At 45.6% G+C, this 20,306-nt stretch overlaps 1 protein-coding gene across 11 annotated transcripts in view; it reads left to right on the top strand.

Annotated features, from left to right (window-relative positions):
* The first annotated feature begins 317 nt into the window (after window positions 1-317).
* LOC101902926 (zinc finger protein 665) overlaps window positions 318-20,306 on the top strand; it is a 46,756-nt gene continuing 26,767 nt past the window's right edge. For 6 of the 11 annotated variants that reach the window (XR_009491222.1, XM_024979297.2, XM_024979296.2 and 3 more), the window contains exons 1-2: window positions 318-419; window positions 8,269-8,565. The gene's annotated coding sequence lies outside the window, so the exon portion shown is untranslated. Of the gene's footprint in view, window positions 420-8,078; window positions 8,566-20,306 lie in introns of all 11 variants that reach the window. The other 5 variants (XM_024979299.2, XM_059877190.1, XM_024979298.2 and 2 more) reach the window with 2 other exon arrangements.

Genomic DNA, 20,306 nt, shown 5'->3' with positions numbered 1-20,306 from the left:
GCCCCGCTCGGCCCCGCTCGGCCCCGCTCGGCCCCGCTCGGCCCCGCTCGGCCCCGCTCGGCCCCGCTCGGCCCCGCTCGGCCCCGCTCGGCCCCGCTCGGCCCCGCTCGGCCCCGCTCGGCCCCGCTCGGCCCCGCTCGGCCCCGCTCGGCCCCGCTCGGCCCCGCTCGCCCCGCTCGGCCCCGCTCGGCCCCGCTCGGCCCCGCTCGGCCCGCTCGGCCCCGCTCGGCCCCGCTCGGCCCCGCTCGGCCCCGCTCGGCCCCGCTCGGCCCCGCTCGGCCCCGCTCGGCCCCGCTCGGCCCCGCTCGGCCCCGCTCGGCCTCTCGTTGTCTCTTTCCTCTGGAATCTAACGCTTGGGAGTCTCTCGTGTCTCCACTCGAAGGACGTGAGTTTACAGCAATTCCTGAAGCCGAGAGTTGGTAGGTGCGGGCTCCCGGGAATACTGGTTTTTGCTTTTTAGTCTTGTTAAGCTCCGCTCGTAGGGTCCCCTCTACTCTGTATCTGTGGTCTCGGGTCACTTCGGACCTTCCTAATCCCCCAGCCTTTCCTCCCCAAGTAAATTCAGTTGTTACCTTGAGAGGCCCGTGGTCTAATTTCCTTTCAGTGTAAAATCCTGAGGTAAAATATACCGTGCACGAAATATATAGTAATTTATAGGGGGAAAGTCATTATAATTGAGACATGGCCCTTGATAATTTTGTAAATATACCAAAACACTTGTTCAGGAGCTAGCTTAGAATTTCATCTTTGCAACTGGTGGTGGCGCTGAAGTTCTTTCTCGAGTGTTAGGGAGGCGTATTACTGTCCTTTTCTGGTTTATATGACCAGGGTAATAAATTGACTACAGAGGCTCTTCACTTTAGGAGATTATTTTCAGTGATGCTGGTTACTGGTATGAGCTCCAGAATCAAAGAAAAATATAAAATGGTCTCTATCCTCAGACATTTCCGACTCTTTGAGACCCCATGGAGTGTAGCCCGCCAGGCTCCTGTGTCCATGGGATTTCCCAGGCAAGAATACTGGAGTGGGTTGCCATTTCCTAATCCTGGGGATCTTCTGACTCAGGGATAAAACCCCCATTTCTTGCATCTCCATTGGCAGGAGGATTGTTACCACTGAGCCACCTGGGAAGCCTCTTTGGTCTGATACTAGTGTTTTATTTGAATTAAAGGAGTGAGTTTTGGTTGGTAGTTTTCCAGTCAGTGAGACCCAGTGTGGATAATGCTAATTATGGACTGCTGACAAGTGCAGTGGAAAGGGGTGTATAATAGTGGGGAAATATCTTAAGAGATCGGAGAATCTGAAGACATTTGAGGGATAGTTTTAGATTTTGTGCATCAAGGTTGACTGTCAGTGCTACACTAAACCTATGATTATGTGGGGCAGGTGGACAAGGAGCAGTTAGCTTCAAGTAATGAGGCCTGGTTATTTGTGGGAATGTTGTTGGTGGAATATTGTCAGAGATAAAAAAAACTGGTTGAAAATGCTTCTAGCTAACAGACCTTTGATAGAGTTGAGTAGGAGTGGGTTGTTTTCATTAATTAAAATTAACTGGAGAAGGGAGGTTGTCCTAGAATTGTGAAGCCAGTGACACCAGTGCTGTACGCAGCTGTGTGGGTGTAATCAGGGTTATTAATAGGCTCAGGTCTTGGTGTGCAACATGTGGGCTGATTGGATAATAAGATCTTAAGAATGGAAGCCTGTGAGGATTGGTAATCCTGTTAATGGGAGACTTCATAATGAGGGCTGTAGTAGGGAAACTCATTGCTTTCAGCGGTTTATCTACTCAGAGTGGGGGATACTGGTTTTACTGTGGCCAGAAGCTTTGGAATCTAAGGGGCTATGAAGGAGGCCCCGCTTCTTTAAAGAGCTGGGGTATCTTCCAGTTAGGTCAGTCAGAGACAACAGGCGGCAGTGAGATTGGGGCCTTTCTCTGAGACTTCTTCACTGAGCTCAATCGAGCCAAATCTCAAGGACCTTTAAAACTTTGTGATATCTCCAGTTCCTGGCATGCTTTCCCAGGAGGGCCAGTTTCTTGGTCTCCATACTGAGTGCCCAGTGCCCTTGCATTTGTGGCTTGTGTGTTTTTGTGTGTTGCCCAGGCCCCGTGGTCTCTACTGTTTAGCCCTGTTGCTCAATAGAGCACAGAAAAGTGGTGAAAACATGTGGGAAAGCGGAGAGGAAGCTATCAGGGGTCTAGGAGAGTTGTGAGAGGAGGCAGGTTTCGGCCTCTGGATGAGCCCTATGAATGGTGTATGCGTGTGTTGCAAGCACAGTGGTGTGACCCAGTTCAAGCTCGTTCTGTGAGAGAGGCCAGTGCTTGGGGGAGACGACTTCTTGAGGCAAACAATGGGACTTCATTTTGAAAACCAGCCGACCAAAAAGATGGCTAACTAATATCTCAGAATAGCCATCTTGTTGGTGTCTGGATGCCAGATTCTTTTCTGAAACTAGAGAAAGAAGCAGTGAGGAAATAAAGTCAGAAGGGAGGAGCGAGAGGGAGAGGCAGTGGGGAAGGTAAAAAGGGCCATCAGTAAAGGGCCATCAGTCTTGCAGTACATCCCGGGGACAGCCAGCCTTCTGTGTTCATCTCTTCTTTCCTGACGCCATTCACAGTTTGGGAGGTCAGAGTATCTCCCTGTGAGCTCAACAAAGGCACTTTAGTTTAACAGTCAGGCCAAGAGGTAGTGTCCTCTGAGGCCAGCCATCATGGATGTTTACAATAACCACAGCAGTGAGAAGCAAGGCAAAGAAACCGTTCCAATTTGGAATCAGAATTGGCTCTTCCCTGCAACAGTTGTGGGATCACGTTGTGTGGAACTGTTGACAAGGGTGGTCTCAGTTTTGACTGGAGGACCTGGATGTGGGCTGATGGCTAATTGTGGGTTGCCTGGAAGGGTGGGCACGCCATAGTGTCTTAGCTCAGTTTCCTTGGGACACAGATACTGTGACTGAGGTTTGTCTGCGTTGGTTGATTGGGAAGGTCATGATCACACCTGTGGAGGAAGGAAGGAAGTGGAATTGGGAAGAGGACTGTTACCTTGCAGTGTGTTAGAATCAAGGCCTGAGCTGAGCCCACAGGGAGGGTTGGGTGCATTGGTCCTGGAGGTGGGATCCAGAAGGTTCCCTACAGCATCAACTCCATGGAGTGGATTTTGTGATGTCTTTTGGAAGGGCGAGAATCACTATAGCTTAAAATACTGTTGGTAAAATCCCGGAGATGATATTGTTGGTTACTTTTAGTATTTTCTGTTATTTTGAGTTGTAATGAAGAAGATTTCCGATGGATTTGGAAGGGAAAAAAGACCTTGGAGTGTATCTCTGGAAGTTGTTGAAGTCTCACTGGGACATGTGCATCAGCCTACACATCTTCTTTTTATTATTAGAGTTCGGAGATGACAGTTTTTGAGCTGGCTGAGGTCACTGTGGGAGAAAGCAATGGCACCCTACTCCAGTACTCTTGCCTGGAGTACTGAAAAATCCCATGGACAGAGGAGCCTGGTAGGCTGCAGTCCATGGGGTCGCGAAGAGTTGGACACGACTGAGCGACTTCACTTTCACTTTTCACTTTTATGCATTGGAGAAGGAAATGGCAACCCACTCTAGTGTTCTTGCCTGGAGAATCCCAGGGATGGAGGAGCCTGGTGGGCTGCCATCTATGGGGTCGCACAGAGTCGGAAATGACTGAAGTGATTTAGCAGCAGCAGCAGCAGCAGCAGAGGTCACTGTGACTGATAAGAAGCTGTCTTGAATCCGGTTTGCTTCTCGGGCGCCTTCATGTGTATTATTCCATCATAAATGCATGAGTTGTTAAGCCTTGGCATCTTTCTGGGGATTGCACAGCACGATGGATGGATTATTACTGAATGTGTGGAGAGTGTGTTGAACCAGATGAAATTTCATAAGGGTCTTTCAACCTAGAAGGAAAATGGTGCTAAACTTTGATGGCAGAGGGATTTCATTAGGGAGGGGCCATTAAATCTCAGGATGTAAGGAAAGATCGGGCTCCCCAGGTGGTGCTAGTGATAAAGAATCACCTGCCAATGCAGGAGACATAAGAGACATGGGTTTGATCCCTGAGTCGGGAGGAGGGCATGGCAACCTACTCCATGGGCAGAGGAGTCTGGTGGACTACAGTCCATAGGGTCGCAAAGAGCCAGACATGACTGAAGTGACTTAGCTCACGGGCACAGGGAAGGATGATTCGTAGACTCCGAGGACCATCAGCTCCATAGCAACCTGTAGTACAAAGGCTTCTTCTGGAGATGATGCAGCTGCTATTTCTTGCTGCCAGTGCAGTGGGGTTCTCTCCATGTCTTTCCAAACCACGTGCATGTGCCGCATACTTGCACAATACAGATAAACAGGAACTCTTGTGAGTGGTTGGTGGGAATGTAAATAGTACATGGAAAACAGTACGGAGGTTCCTCAAATATTAAAAAGAACATGCATAGGATCTCAGAGTCTCACTTCTGATTATATACCCAAAGAAGCAGAATCAGTGTATTTTAAAAAATATTTATTTATTTGACTCCAGTGGGCCTTAGTTGTGGATCACGAGATCCTTTTTGCATCTCGCAGGACCTTTCATCCTGGCAGGGGGGCTCTGGAGTATGCCGGCTCTGTCTTTGCGGTACCTGGGCTTAGTTGCTCTGCTGCATGTGGGATCTTACATCCCCAACCAAGGATTGAACAAGGACTGAGTCCCCTTTGTTGCAAGGCAGGTTCTTAACCTGGAATTCCTGTGACCACCAGGAATGTCCTGTGAAAAATCAGTATTTTGAAGGAGTTAACTGCATTCGTATCGGAGAAGGCAATGGCACCCCACTCCATTACTCTTGCCTGGAAAATCCCATGGACAGAGGAGTCTGGTAGGCTGCAGTCCATGGGGTCGCACAGAGTCGGACACGACTGAAACGACGCAGCAGCAGCACTGCATTCGTATAATCAATATTTCTTTATTCACAACAATCATTTTGCTTCAAATAACACAGTTTTATCTGATTTCAGTTCTTCATAACAGAACCTAGGAATGCCCCAAAGGCTCTCAAGGTTGAAAGAATCTATTAGAGTTTCTTTTCATGGTGAAATCAAAGAATAGTTAATTTGGGAATTATATACTAATAATTTGCATAGAGCTTTTATAGACTCTGGCCCCCTAAAACCTACTCCCCTGTTTATGGATGTTCCTGTATATTTCCCAATGTCCTCTTTTGTTCCCAAATAAAACCATTAGTATGCGCCTGATTTACATGAAGTGAAAATAGAAAAATAAACATGTAAACTATTAGGAAATAAACTTCAGAACTAAGGTTAAAAGTGCTTTCTCTATTTGACCTTGGAGAATTCTGAAATTATTTATTTGTGATTATTTATTTATTATTGGATGTAAGGAAAGATTGGGCTCCCCGGTGGTGCTAGTAATAAAGAATCACCTGCCAATGCAGGAGACATAAGAGACATGGGTTTGATCCCTGAGTCAGGAGGAGGGCATGGCAACCTACTCCATGGGCAGAGGAGTCAGTGGCTCCACAGAATGTGGGAATTTCCTGGACCAGGCATTGACCCCTTGTCTCCTGCATTGGCAGGCTGATTCCTTATCCCTGAGTCACCAGGGAAGTCCCAGAAATCATTGAGAATGCAGACTACATGGTGGCATTTTTTTGTTTGTTTGATAAACTAGAAATTTCATACATTCAATCCCCAACATTTTTGTTCTTGTTACTTTGAAGTCACCGAAAGCACAAGAATGAACCAAACCCAAAGTTTAGTTTGGATACTGGCACAGATGATATGTTATGAGAATGTTTGTTAACTGATGAAGCTTTCTAGTTGGAGCACTATAGACTTCCAACCGATGGGAATTTCTCAGCCTGCCCAGATAGGCAGCATAGGAAGCAGTTGGTTTAAAGTCTAAAGGTATCAGTTGTCAAACATGGAGAAACCACAGTGAGACTGTTTAACAAAACACTAAATGTTTACTCATGCTATGAATTTGTTACATTCCTTTTCCTGCTGTACAGATATGTTCCATTGTTCTATATGGTTGTTGAAGATGGTAGTAAATTACTATTTATCTGTTTTACTAAACAGAAAAATTACTATTTACTATCTGTTGCTTAAGACATTTTTACACTAGCCTAATGAACAGTAATGTTTAGAAATATTTAATATTAATCCTAAATAGAAGTCCAGTTTTCCAAAGCATATTAAAATGATGTAACATTATAGAACTAATAAATATGTTCCATAGTTCATTGTCAGCTGTAGTAGAATTTCCTTTTTCTTGAGGGATTTTTTTTTTAATTTTGTGATGGGTTTTACCATACCTCAACATGAATCAGCCATAGGCATTCATGTGTCCCCTCCCTCCTTTCCCACCCTATCCCTTCAAGTTGTCACAGAGCAGTGGCTCTGGATGCTCAGTCATATATCAAACTCCCACTGGCTATCTATTTTACATGTGGTAATATACATGTTTCAATGCGATTCTCTAAAATCATGCTACCCTATTTCTTTTGTTTTTATAAGTTTTTCCTTAGCGTTATTTTTTCTGTCCACATGTTGTGACTGAGATTTAAAGTTTAATTTACATTTCTTCTCTGCCTTACACTAACAAATACATAAGTCAGTGGGTTATTTTGAGACTTTTGTAATGTGAAAATGCACATAAGACAATGACAGGGAACATAGTAGCTGCCCTATAAACATGAAGAAAGTTCGTTTAGGACTTGAGTTCAGTCAGTTAATACACATAGAAATATTTATAAATAGTGCAAAGTTGGTGATAATTTTGGTGAAAGTAAATTGTAATGTCTTCTCAAGATGTTATTTTGTACTCTGCTCTGTTGTCCACATCTGACAGAGGTTTTAGAAACAGCAAAGAAAAGAGAGAATATATAATTTTTTAAAATTAAAACTGCCTAATTACTGTCAAGTGATCTTTTAGTAATTTTTGACATTCCATTACGTTCAGGAAGTATTCACTTATGATGTTATATGTATATGACGTATATTATGATGTAAACAAGTTTTTCTCAAAAGTATTTGAAGCTATGTCATCATAAGCATGGAAAATAAACAGTTTCTATAAAGAAGAATGCAGTTCTCATTACAGGAAAGTTTTTCTCTCTTCTTTAATAACTTTTAAAATTTATTTTTGGCCGTGCTGGGTCTTCACTGTGCTCCTGGCTTTTCTATCCTTGCGGCGAGCAGGGGCTATAAATTCTGTACATAAAATACGTAAACGTGGCTGGTGTTTGGTTGGAGACTGGCATTCTGAATCTCCTTGTTTTGGTCAGTCCAGATCACTCAGTGTCTTTTTTTTCTTTCCGCTGTGCTGAGCCTTTCTCTGTGCAGCAGAGAAAACTGCACGTGGGCTTTCTCTAGTTGCAGCAAGCAGGAACTACTCTTAATTGCTGTGCTGGTTTCTCACTGCTATAGCTACTCTTCTTGCGGAGCACAGGCTTTAGAACACAGGCTCAAAAAAAAAAAAGAACACAGGCTCAGTACTTGTGTTGCTTGGGCTTAGTTGCTCCAAGGCACGTGGTATCCTCCCAGACCAGGGATCAAACCTGTGTCCCATGCATTGGCAGGTGGATTCTTTATCACTGGACCACCAGGGAAGTGTCACTGAGTGGCTTTCAACTGAGCAAATCCCAGTATCTTTCAACCAGGATACTCCTGTGTCTTTTAACCGTTAATACCTTGCGAAATAAAATTTGGGGTCATCACCGCATAACTGGGAGATCTGAAAACCAGGAGAGACTCCCCTAAACTTACCTGGACTTCCTGAGAAGGACGATGGGCCCAAGAGGCTGTTACTGATTTCCCAAGGCTACTATGTCGGAAGCTCAGAATGGTACCTGTTTTGCTCCAGCCTGCATTCCCCTCAGGGTGCATTGTCGTTGGGCTGCTGCAGTGACTAATAAGCTTGATCTTTGAAGAAGTGGAATGTCAAGATATTTTTCTCCTTATAGGTGTTTATTAAGAGCTGTGTGTTTCACATTCCAGCTTGTCATCCCTACACAAAGCCAGTTCTTGTTTACTTAAACCGCTTAAATTAATTCTAATTGGAGGAATATTTCTGGGTCCAGCCGCCACCCCACATCAACCCCTACCCACCCCCAGCCCGGGCACCACACCAGGTTTCAGTTCCTATACTGAACTGCTTCAGCCTCATCAGCAGGAATCCTGTTAAGAGGAAACCTTACTCTCCAATGCAATTATCCCACGGAATTTTACGTTTTTACTTTAAAACTGTTACAGTTATGAGGAATCAATGATGCAACACAAGACGGGAAAGACCATCATGTACTTCTAAACCCTGACAAGATAACCTGGGAACCGAAAGGAAGAACACAGCAGGTGTCCTCTTGGCCCTGCTCGGCCCCGCTGCCTCCGCCCCTCACACGCCCAAGCCAGGCGCATGCGTGTGTCCTACGCCCCGCCCTTCGCTGTGGCATTCCTCTCATACCAATGGCTGAGGAGTCTCGCGCAAGGGATTCTACAGCCAATTCCGGAAGCTGAGACTTGGTAGACGCGGTCGACCATTGGAAACGTCAGGTACTTGTTTTTGTTTTTGTTGTTAAGCTGCGCCTGTGGGGTCCCCTCTTCTCCCTATTTGTAGTCTACAGTCACTTATCACCTCCCTATTCCCCGACCCCTTCCTCTAGCCCAAATAAATTCAGCTGTTAGCTGTGAGAGGCCCATAGTCTGATTTCCTCTCGATGTAAGATCCTGAGGTAACACATACAGTGCACAAAATACGTAGTAATTTATAAGGAAAAAGTCATTTTAATTATGACGTGGCACTTGATAATTTTATAAGTATCAAATCACGTGTTCAAGAACTAGTGTAGAATATCAGCTTTGGGACTGGTGCTTGACCTGAAGTTCTTTCTCGAGTGTTAGGGAGGCGTATACTGTCCTTTTCTGTTTTATATGAGCATGGTAGTAAATTGACTACAAAGACTTCATTTTAGGAGATTATTTTCAGTGATGCTGGTTACTTGTATGAGCATTAGAATCAAAGAGAAATATAAAATGGTCGCAGTGCTCAGTCAGATCTCTTTGAGATCCCCAGGGACTGTAGCCCACCAGGCTCCTGTGTCCATGGGATTTCCCAGGCAAGAATACTAGAGTGGGTCGTTGTTAAGTCGCTCAGTCCTGTTGGACTCTTGGCAACCCTATGGACTGCAGCAGGCAGGGTTCTCTGCCCTTCACCATCTCCGGAACTTGCTCAAACTCCTGTCTATCGAGTCCGTGATGACATCCAACAATTCCATCCTCTTTTCCACCTGCTTTCCATCTTTCCCAGCATCAGGGTCTTTTCCAATGAGTCGGCTCTTCACATCAGGTAGCCAAAGTATTGGAGCTTCAGATTCAGCATCAGTCCTTCCAGTGAATATTCAGGGTTGATTTCCTTTAGGATTTGTTATGGAAAAATGAGAATCCAGAGTCACAAAGCACACCTCGGAAGACACTCAAGACAGTGGAGTACCTTTTATTACCCCAGCACGTCCCAGGGGAATCCGTTCCGAACAAGGACCCCGACATTTTCGAGAGACTCGGTTTTATACCCCTCACTAAGTGAGTGTTTACATGTTCGCAACTTTTTTTGATGTATATGATTTAGTTTTACAACCTGTAGGTGTAGGGAGAACTAACAAGGTTAAAGGGGAACAGTAATTATACTTCAAGGGGGATATCTTCATTGTTAATCTAACCAGGGCAGCCTGACCTTAACTCCAATCTTTGCCATCTGTGGGGAGAGAGGTCTCCAAGGAGACCTGGTTTTACTTTAAGGATGGTTTCCTCATTCTTGGGCAAAGTTCAAGCCCAGTTCACCTGTTTTCTTAAGATGGCTGACAGGCCTCAAGATGGAGTTCTTCCTGCCTTCCTCAAAGCAGCCCCAAGAGATTGATGGTCCTAGAGGGCTTGCCTTGCTGTCCAAGGGACTCTTGAGAGTCTTCTTCAGCACCACAGTCCAAAAACATGAATTCTTCTATGTTCAGCCTTCTTTATGGACCAGCATTCAAAAAGCAAAACTTTGATTCTAATTTTTATATCATAGGCTCTTCAGATAAAACATTCAGTTGCTTAAGCACTGCATAAGAACATTATAAAATTTTTATTTTCTAGTGTTCCCCTTACATAATTGTTGAAATGGAGATGATCTGTAATGTATACATAATATTTAAGTCGTGAATAATGTTGATAATGCCATTTATCTTGTTTTAAAAATAGTCCACAAAAATGTCGTCTTACCTATTTACACCTCTCATACAGAGGGTTACCACATGCAGCTGTTTTTGGTTAGATGCCACATCCAAAGACTCAACGGCAGTATGTTACGTGACAGGTTAAAGCAAAATCAAAAAACCCATGAATTTAATTTGAAACTGTATATGATATTACATATTTGCTAGGAATTTGATATTTGGAGAGAAGAAAATACAGTCGACCCTTCGTATCTGCATATCCATGGATTCAATCAAAGCATGGAAAATATTTGGGGAAAAAAATTCCATGATATTCCAAAAAACACAACTTGAATTTGCCACTCATCTCAACTATTTCCGTAGCACTTGTATTATATCTGAGCTTCCCTGGTGGCTCAGACAGTAAAAAATGTGCCTGCATTGCAGGAGACATGGTTTGATACGTAGGTCAGGAAGATCCCCTGGAGAAGGAAATAGCCACCCACTCCAGTATTCTTGCCTGGAGAATTCCCGGTACAGAGGAGCCTGGCGGACAGAGGAGTCTGACTCCATGGGGTTGCAAAGAGTCGGACACGACTGAGCTACTAACATTACGTTATTTTGAGTATAGGGACCTTTGTTGTCAGTGTGATGCCTTTGCTTTTTAACTTCTAGGAAGCAGATGTCTTTTAATTTCCTGCAGTCGCGACCTTCTTCAGAGATTACACTATTGAATTGTTCGGCCCCGCCCGCCTCACCTTCCCAAGGTGCAGGGCAGACCCGACTTCCTTCCCTCCACGACAGCTTGTCTCCGCTTCCCCAGGCCGCCCCCACCGTTTCACTGCCGGCCCGCGCAGCTTCCCACATCCGGAAGTGGAGAGCCGGCGGTGCAGCTGTCTCAGCAGCGCGGCGTGAGTTTCTCTCTTAGTCGCAGGTGCCGCTCTCATTCGGCTTCCCTTGGTACCCCGGGTCTGAGGGTCTCTGCTGATTCTAAATCCTCGCGCCCGCCCCACCAACCCCAGCAAATTCAGACGTCGCCTTGAGCGGTGAAGGGGCACCTCCCTTTTGGTTTAAAGTCTGCACTGAAGCCCGTTCCTGCTTTTGGAACTCTGAAACGCTGCGTTTCGCACCTCCTTCCAGTCTTAAAACCATTTACTGTCCCCTCTGCACTTCCTGCACCGCATAAAATTCTCTTCCACGAGGTGGGTATTTATGCTCCGCGGTCCTCAGCCTCGCCTTCTCGGCCCCTGGAAGCCACGTCCCCTTCCCAGGTCCTGGGATTCTGGGGAGCGCGCCCCGCTCCTGAGACCCACTCCCTCTCAGCGCCCATATCTTCTCGGTCTTCATAATGACCTTTCCCCTGATCCTGTGTCGGGGTGGGTGACCTGGGCCAGCCACTTGACCCTCGTGTTTCTTCCATCCCAAATTCCACCAGCTGGAATTTGACTCTTGCAGGAGGAGGGCTTCTTATTCAGCTGCCATTCCCGTAAATAGTGGGGGTGGGGTGGGGTGGGGTGTCATGAGAAGCAAAGACATCGACTTCGAGAGAAATAGAAAACTGAAAAAAGCCTGAGGAAGAATCGATGACAAGAGAATTGGTGAGGAACTTGCAAAGAACGGAAACATGAAAGAGGAATTCTTGAAGGTTGCAGGTAGGCAAGGACAGAAGTTTAGAAAAAAGCAAGATCTCCAGAGTTAAAGGTGAGCAAAATAGGAAGGTGTTGTTCAGTCCGAGTCTTTGCGACCCCTGTATCTCTCAGAGTTTGCTCAAATTCTTGTTCATTGAGTCCAGTTCAGTTCAGTTGTCGCTCAGTCATGTCCGACTCTTTTCGAACCCATGAATCGCAGCACACCAGGCCTCCCTGTCCATCACCAACTCCCGGAGTTCACTCAGACCCAGGTCCATCGAGTCAGTGATGCCATCCAGCCATCTCAGCATCCTCTGTCGTCCCCTTCTCCTCCTGCCCCCAATCCCTCCCAGGATCAGAGTCTTTTCCAATGAGTCACCTCTTCACATGAGGTGGCCAAAGTCCTGGAGTTTCAGCTTCAGCATCATTCCTTCCGAAGAAATCCCAGGGCTGATCTCCTTCAGAATGGACTGGTTGGATCTCCTTGCAGTCCAAGGAACTCTCAAGAGTCTTCTCCAACACCACAGCTCAAAAGCATCAATTCTTCGGCGCTCGGCCTTCTTCACAGTCCAACTCTCACATCCATACATGACCACAGGAAAAACCATAGCCTTGACTAGATGAACCTTTGTTGGCAAAGTAATGTCTTTGCTTTTGAATATGCTATCTAGGTTGGTCATAACTTTCCTTCCAAGGAGTAAGTGTCTTTTAATTTCATGGCAGCAATCACCATCTGCAGTGATTTTGGAGCCCCAAAAAATAAAGTCTGACACTGTTTCCACTGTTTCCCCATCTATTTCCCATGAAGTGATGGGACCGGGTGCCATGATCTTTGTTTTCTGAATGTTGAGCTTTAAGCCCAACTTTTTCACTCTCCACTTTCACTTTCATCAAGAGGCTTTTGAGTTCCTCTTCACTTTCTGCCATAAGGGTGGTGTCATCTGCATATCTGAGGTTATTGATATTTCTCCCGGCAATCTTGATTCCAGCTTGCGTTTCTTCCAGTCCAGCGTTTCTCCCAGTCCAGCGTTTCTCGTGATGTACTCTGCATATAAGTTAAATAAACAGGGTGACTATACAGCCTTAACGTACTCCTTTTCCTATTTGGAACCAGTCTGTTGTTCCATGTCCAGTTCTAACTGTTGCTTCCTGACCTGCATACAGATTTCTCAAGAGGCAGGTCAGGTGGTCTGGTATTCCCATCTCTTTCAGAACTTTCCACAGTTAATTGTGATCCACACAGTCAAAGGCTTTGGCATAGTCAATAAAGCAGAAATAGATGTTTTTCTGGAACTCTCTTGCGTTTTCAATGATCCAGTGGATGTTGGCAATTTGATCTCTGGTTCCCTGCCTTTTCTAAAACCAGCTTGAACATCTGGAAGTTCATGGTTCACATATTGCTGAAGTCTGGCTTGGAGCATTTTCAGCATTACTTTACTAGCATGTGAGCTGAGTGCAATTGTGCGGTAGTTTGAGCATTCTTTGGCATTGCCTTTCTTTGGGATTGGAATGAAAACTGACCTTTTCAGTCCTGTGGCCACTGCTGAGTTTTCCAAATTTGCTGGCATATTGAGTGCAGCACTTTCACAGCATCATCTTCCAGGATTTAAAACAGCTCAGCTGGAATTCCATCACCTCCACTAGCTTTGTTCATAGTGATGCTTTCTAAGGCCTACTTGACTTCACATTCCAGGATGTCTGGCTATAGATGAGTGATTATCTTGGTCGTGAAGATCTTTTTTGTATAGTTCTTCTGTGTATTCTTGCCACCTCTTCTTAATATCTTCTGCTTCTGTTAGGTCCATACCATTTCTGTCCTTTATTGAGCCCATCTTTGCATGAAATGTTCCCTTGGTATCTCTAATTTTCTTGAAGAGATCTCTAGTTTTTCCCATTCTGTTGTTTTCCTCTATTTCTTTGCATTGATCGCTGAGGAAGGCTTTCTTATCTCTTCTTGCTATTCTTTGGAACTCTGCATTCAGATGTTTATATCTTTCCTTTTCTCCTTTGCTTTTCACTTTTCTTTTCACAGCTATTTGTAAGGCCTCCCCAGACAGCCATTTTGCTTTTTTGCATTTCTTTTCCATGGGGATGGTCTTGATCCCTGTCTCCTGTACAGTGTCACAAACCTCCGTCCATAGTTCATCAGGCACTCTATCTATCAGATCTAGGCCCTTAAACCTATTTCTCACTTCCACTGTGTAATCATTGAGTCCAGGGATGCTATCTAACCATCTGATCCTCTGCCAACCCCTTCTATAGCCTTCAGGTAGAGGGGCTAGGAATCAGGGGTCCCAAAGAGGGCGACAGTGGAGAGGCGGTTCACACAGAGAGCCCGCAAAGGGGATACAAGAGTTAGAACCTTGGCTTAAAGAGCAATATCCTGCTGGGAGAGAAAGGGGACCCGTAGTGATCGGGCTTCCCTCGTGGCTCAGCTACTAAAGAACCCGCTGGTGATGCGGGAGACCTGGGTTCAATCCCTGGGTTGGGAAGATCCCCTGGATAAGGGAACAGCTACCCACTCCAGTATTCTGACCTGGAGAATTCCATGGACTACAGCCATGGGGTTGCAAGAGTCAGACAGGACTGAGCGACTTTGACTCACATCCAGTAACTGGAGGAGCTGAGAAAGCAAGCAAGGTGAAAGGAAGCGTAGCCACTTGGGGGTGCCAGAGAGTTGGGAGGAAGGGAGGGCAGAGATGGAGGAAGAAAGGCAGAAATTCATGGAGATTTAGGATCATCAAGGAGGTTGGATTAGAAGCATTTTACAGGGAACAGATGGCAGCGAGAGGCCAGATGGGAGTCAGGGAAGAAGTAGAGAGGAGGACAGCTGGAGAGCAGAGGGGAAGAGAGAGGGAGACGGAGAAAGAAGTAGGGACACAGATCAACTAAATGAAGTGGAAACAAGTAGTGTGCAGGTGGGGGAGAGGACTAGATCCAGGAGAGTGTTGAATTGGTTGGATAAGGATTATGAAGTTATGATACATTGATTTTTGCCTTACCTCATAGCTCAGTCAGTAAAGAATCTGCCTGCAATGCAGGAGACCCAAGTTCAGTTTCTGGGTGGGGAAGATCCTCTGGAGAAGGAAATGGCAACCCACTCCAGTATTCTTGCCTGGAGAATCCCATGGACAGAAGAGCCTCTCGGGCTACAGTCCATGGGATCGCAAGAGTCTGACACGACTTAGTAACAAAACCACCACATTGATTTTTGGCTTTAGGATCTAATAAATTTAAAACTTGTTTCTTTACATTATACAGATGAGAAGTGCAAAACTTCTGTCTGTAAGGCTTGTGCCTTTTGTAATTATTTGTATTAAAAGATAACATCCATATGCAGAACTGACTGACTCTCTTACTACATAATGCCTTTTCCAGGAACATTAAATATGTTCTTTGTGATCATTTTCCTTTTTGCTTTCTCCTTTCTGTACATTTAATTCTTTTTGTAGCTTGGGATAGATTAGATCATTCAATACCGACTTTCTTGTAAAGAATTATTCGCTTCTGAAATAAGATTTGTTACCCTCCTGTAAATAGTTCATGTCATTGTTTTCTAAGTATGCTGTGTTCTCAAGAGTTTTTTGTTTTCACTTGACACCATAATTCTTCAGTAGAAAAATTTTTAACAAGCTGATTCACTTTAGCTCTGTTTCATGTTTATTTGAGGCCCATTTGCTGTTTCTTCTTAATGTTAAATTTTTGAAGCATTTTTCTGGCAACTAGTAAAGAGAAGTAGACTGTTTTGACGAGTACTTAGGAAGAATGTCAGTGATCTTTTATATTAAAGAGTCACGACCTAATTTAAGCAGTTCGTCTGATATTCCATTTTCCTCTCTTTTATGTGATCTGGTAACTAGTGAGCAAGGAGGTGATCTGATGATGTTTCCCTCTGGTCCAGAATCTGAGCAACAGTGACCACTGAAATGATTGGCCAAATCAGGTGTGTGACTGTGTGTGACAGTTCTTCTTGGAGGGAGAGCCCAGTTGTTACTAGAATTTAAAACGGGTCCCAATTTTGCAAAGTGAAAAAGGACAACAGTAGGATGGAGGCGGGAACATATGCTTAGAGTGAGACAGATTATCAGCAAATGTCTTCTATGAATAAGGGTCAATCTGCAGGGAGGCCTCCCACCTTCACTGGCTTCCCCGTGTCCTCAGGGCAGCATGCTGACTCCTCAGGTGGCTCCACAGCCGTTTGTCACCCTCAGGTCACTGCCAGTGTCTCCAGCCTCATCCAGGGAGCTGAACCCATTCTCATGGTCAGTCTGTCCTGGTCATATCCACTTAGTCCTTGCTCATAGACACCAAAACCTTCACTGTCTTGGATCTTAGTTTCTACACCTGTCTTTGGTCATTAATCACTGTGGCCCTTGCTCTTTCTGTTCTTTCAGGTCTAGGCCAGCGAGGTCTCCCCGTCTCTTTCCATATTCTCTGTCACATTAACCAGGTTTACTGCCTCTATATTAATCACCTTCATCAGAAATGCCCTTGGCCTTTGACTGTTTGGAGTCTTTCCTCTTTTCCCTCCATTGAAGGATGCACCATGTTCCTCTTCCTCCATGGATGCTCACAGCATCTCACTCTGGGGGTGAGGACTGGGAATGTGGGTTGGGCTGAAGAATTCTCAGGGGAGACAGAGGGGACAGGGTAGGTGGTGATGGTTCCTGTATCTGTTCTGGACATTTCAACTCTAATTGATCCTTACCCCATGTGGACACTTAATCACTGAAAAGCAAAAAGATATGGGGAGTCCTAATGAGCCCAATAGGTCTAGTGTCTTGAGGTGTCCCCATGTTTTAGTCTGCTGTGTCACTGCTCACTGCAGCCCCCAGGTCTTCTAAGCTCTGTCCACCCAGGGACCAGTTGCCATCTTAGACAGCAGCTCTGCCTTCCAGCAGTTTATCTGCTCAGATCAGGGGATGCTGAGTTTACTGTGGTTAGAGTGGCCAGAAGGTTTGGAATCCAAGGGGATATGAGGGAGTCCGTGTCCCCCGCCCTCCTTAAAGATCTGGGATATCTTCCAGTTAGCTCTCACTGGGGAGAACAGGGGTCAGTGAGACTGGGTCTCTCTATGTTTGTTAATTCTTCACTGCCCTCAATCCAACCAAATCTCAAGGGCCTGTAAAACTTTCTGATGTTCCAAGTTGCTGGCAGGTTTTCCCAGAAGGGCCACTTCCTTCGTCTCTGTACTGAGTGCTGAGTGTCCTTGGATTTGCAGGTTGGTGCAACTCTGTTGCAATGCTCATGCCCTTGTCTCTGCTGTTTATCCCTCTTGTTCAAGCATGCATGAAGAGGTAGAAAAATGGGGGAAAGTGAAGGGGAGCTTGTCAGAGTCTCCAGGAGGATTGTGGCAGCAAGAGTAGGCCTGTGGATGAACCCAATGAATGGGGGGTGTGTGTGTGTGTGTATGTGTGTGAGAGAGAGAGACATTCATACTTGTGGGATCATGGGGTGTGTGGAACTCTTGACAAAGGTGGTCTCAGTTCTACCTGGAGGACCTAGATGTGGGCTCATGGCCAATTGTGGGCTGCGTGGAATGGTGGGCGTGCCATAGTGTCTTAGCTCAGTTTCCCTGGGACACAGATGCTGTGACTGAGGTTTGCATGACTGGGTTTCGTTGGGAAACACATGGTCACACCTCTGAAGGAAGGAAGGAAGTGGAATTGGGTTGAGGACTGTTACCCTGCAGTGTGTTAGAATCAAGGCCTGAGCTGAGCCCACAGGGAGGTCTGGGTGCAGGAGGATGGGCACAGTGGTCACAGAGAAGGGGGAGGGGATCCAGGAGGTGCCCCACAGCACCCCCTCCACACAGTGCATTCTGTAGAGTCTTTAGGGAGGGCGAGAATCAGGCCCTTAGAATAACTGTCATTAAAATTCTAGAGATCACTTTGCGGATTACCTATAGATTTTCTGTTAGTTTGAGTTGCTAATGAAGATTTCAGATGGAAGGTAAAAAAAGAGAAGTTGGCGTGTTCCTTGGAAGATGTTGAAGTTGCATTGGGGCGTGTGCATCAGCCTACACATCTGTCTTGTATTATTAGATTTTGGTGATGACAGTTTGGGGCTGCTGGGGTCACTGTGACTGATAAGATGTCTTGAGTCTGGTTGGTGTTTGGGCTTCTTCGTGTGTATTATTCCATCATTAACACAGGAGTTGTTAAGGCTTGGAACCTTCTGGGGATTGCCTAGCAGGATGGGTGGATTGTTACTAGGTCTCTGGGGAGTGTGTTAGCCCAGATGCAGATTTGGAAGTTTCTCTCAGCCTCAAAGGGTAATGGTTGGGCCTCAGCTTTGATGGCAGAAGTTTCGCATGATGCACTGAAGGCTTGTTCTTAGAATCCGAGGGTTATCAGCTCCACAGCAACCTGTAGTACAGAGGCTTATTCTGGAGATGACGCAGCTGCTACTTGTTGCTGCCAGCGCAGTGGATTCCTCTACTGCTCTCTCATCGTCTTTACAGGTCTCGGGCGTCTGCCATGTACATGCACAGTACAGAGTTAATGGTTGTAAACGGTTGAAGGCAAGTAAATGGTACATGGAAAACAGTACGGAGTTACCCAAAGATTAAACATAGAACATGCATAGGATCGCGCAATCTCACTTCTAATTATATAGCTGAGAAAAGCAAAATTTTAAAAACTGTTTATGTATTTGTCTTTGCCTGCATCCTCCAGGATCTTTGGTTTCAGTGCACTGAAATTCTAGTGTGGTGCTCGGGCTTAGTCCCTCCGCTGCCTTTGGGATCTTAGTTCCCCCACCAGCGATTGAACCCACATCCCCCACAGAGCTAGGCAGGTTCTTCACCACTGGACCATCAGGGAAGTTCTGTGCAAAAATCAGTATTTTGAAGGAGTAACCAGCACTCCCGTAACCCATACTGTATGATTCACAACAACCATGTGTTGTAGAAACAACCTGAATGTCTGTGCTCAGCCGAGTGGATGATGAAACCGTGATGTGTGTATGAGACAGGCTGGGTCCTGGGACGTTTTACTGCAGTTCTTGCACCTGGACGAATGTCTTCTCGGGCAACAGACCACAAAGAAAGTGTAATTGAACAAAGAAACTATAACCACATTCATGAGCGGACAGCAATTCTGAACAATAAGTAAAAGTACCACAAACCAAGCTTGATTTCTGAGGCTCCAAAAGCAAAATCAGGTCACTTCCCCTGATCCCTGCTCACAGCACCACCGGGGGGCCCGAGGCGGAGCAGGTCACCTCAGCTTCCTTCCAGGCTTAACCAAAGGGATCAACTCACCCCGCTTTTTGGGAGGAGCAGGGGCACACACTTCTTTTTCTGTCTCTCCTTACTGCAGCAAGGGTCCCAATAAAGCCTTTCTTGAAATTCCCCTCTGGTCTCATAACTATTTCTATTGATTAAAGAGCCCCAGGATCCAGGTTGAAAACATGTAAATGTAAGTGTTAGTCACTCAGTCATGTCATACTCTTTGTGACCCCAGGGACTGTACCCTGCCAGACTTCTCTGTCCATGGAATTCTCTAGGCAAGATTACTGCAGTGGATTGCCATTCTCTTCTTCAGGGGATCTTTCCATTCAAGGGGTCAAATCTGGGTCTTCTGCATTGCTGGCAGATTCTTTACCTTCTGAGCTCCCAGGGAAGTCCTCATTGGTAACCCAGGCAAATATACACACATATTTGTAATGGCATATTCAGTTCAGTTTAGTTGCTCAGCCATGTCTGACTCTGCCAGCTCATGGACTGCAGCACGCCAGGCTTCCCTGTCCATCACCAACTCCCGGAACTTACTCAAACTCATGTCCATCACATCGGTGATGCCATCCAACCATCTCACCCTCTGTCATCCCTTTCTCCCACCTTCAATCTTTCCGAGCTTCAGGGTTTTTGCCAGTGACTCAGTTCTTTGCATCAGGTGGCCAAAGTATTGAAGTTTCAGCTTCAGCATCAATACTTCCAATGAATAGTCAGGAATGATTTTGTTTAGGATTGACCAGTTGGATTTCTTTGCTGTCCAAGGGACTCTCAAGAGTCTTCTCCAACACCATGGTTCAAAAGCATCAATTCTTCGCCACTCAGCTTTCTTTATACTCCAACTCTCACATCCATACATGACTACTGGAAAAACCATAGCTTTGACTAGACCTTTGTTGGTAAAGTAATGTCTCTGCTTTTCAATATCCTATCTAGGTTGGTCATAGACATAGCTTTTCTTCCAAGGAGCAAGCATCTTTTAATTTCATTTGTGCAGTCATCATAAGCAGTGATCTTGGAGACCCCAAAATAAAGTCTGTCACTGTTTCCACTGTTTCCCCAGCTATTTGCCATGAAGTGATGGGACCAGATGCCATGATCTTAGTTTTCTGAATGTTGGGTTTTAAGCCAACTTTTTCACTCTGTCACTTTCATCAAGAGGCTCTTTAGTTCTTCTTCACTTTCTGCCATAAGAGTGGTGTCATATGCATATCTGAGGTTACTGATATTTTTCCCTGG

The sequence above is a fragment of the Bos taurus genome, chromosome 18, assembly GCF_002263795.3.
Source record: "Bos taurus isolate L1 Dominette 01449 registration number 42190680 breed Hereford chromosome 18, ARS-UCD2.0, whole genome shotgun sequence".
Classification (NCBI taxonomy): Eukaryota; Metazoa; Chordata; class Mammalia; order Artiodactyla; family Bovidae; genus Bos; species Bos taurus.
Note: the sequence above shows the minus strand (reverse complement) of the source record. Positions and strands in the feature narration are given on the sequence as shown.